Consider the following 1,102-nt stretch of genomic DNA (forward strand, 5'->3'; position numbering starts at 1 on the left):
TGCTGCAGAGGATGTGGAGAAAAGGAATCTTCATATATTGTTGATGTAATTGCTGTAAAATGGTACAACCACTTTGGAAAAGTGGGTTTGTCAGTACGTCAAAAATTAAATATAGAGTAGCCATATGATCCAGAAATTTCACTCTTTTGTATATATCCTTAAAAACTGAAAACGTTAAGTCCATGCAAAAACAATGTTCACAGCAACATTACTCACAATAGCCACAAAGAATACGCCATCCAAATAGTATCCATTAATTGATGAATGGATAAATAAACGGTGGTATATGCTCACAATGGACTACAGGTAAGCCATATACCATATTGATATACTATATTCAGCCATAAAAAAATGCACTGTTATACAGTCATGAAATGGATGAATCTTGAAAATATACAAACTAGGGGACTTCCCTGGAGATCTAGTGTTTAAAACTCTGCACAGGTTTGGTCCCTGGGCTGGGAAGTAAGATCCCATGCCACATAGCTAAATAAATAAATATTTGAAAAGAAAATATGGCATCTGAATAAGCCAAACACAAAGATCACACATTGTATGTGGGAGAACTGTAGGTAGAAGAGAAGCAGGAAAGAGAAGCATTCTGTAATCCAAATGAAACATTTTTTTGAGGGAGGAGGAAATGAACTGCTTTAATAAAGGCTGCCAATAAATTAAATAAAATAACCTCAGGCTCTACTACAAAGCCACAGTCATCAAGACAGTATGGTACTGGCACAGAGACAGAAATATAGATCAATGGAAAAAAACAGAAAACCCAGAGATAAACCCACGCTCCTATGGACACCTTATCTTTGACAAAGGAGGCAAGAATATACAATGGAGAAAAGACAATCTCTTTAACAAGTGGTGCTGGGAAAACTGGTCAGATCAGATCAGATCAGATCAGTCGCTCAGTCGTGTCCGACTCTTTGCGACCCCATGAATCGCAGGACACCAGGCCTCCCTGTCCATCACTGACTCCTGGAGTTCACTCAGACTCACATCCATCGAGTCAGTGATGCCATCCAGCCAGCTCATCCTTTGTCGTCCCCTTCTCCTCCTGCCCCCAATCCCTCCCAGCATCAGAGTCTTTTCCAATGAG

This window comes from Bison bison, unplaced genomic scaffold, assembly GCF_000754665.1.
Source record: "Bison bison bison isolate TAMUID 2011002044 unplaced genomic scaffold, Bison_UMD1.0 scf7180017854887, whole genome shotgun sequence".
Lineage (NCBI taxonomy): Eukaryota > Metazoa > Chordata > Mammalia > Artiodactyla > Bovidae > Bison > Bison bison.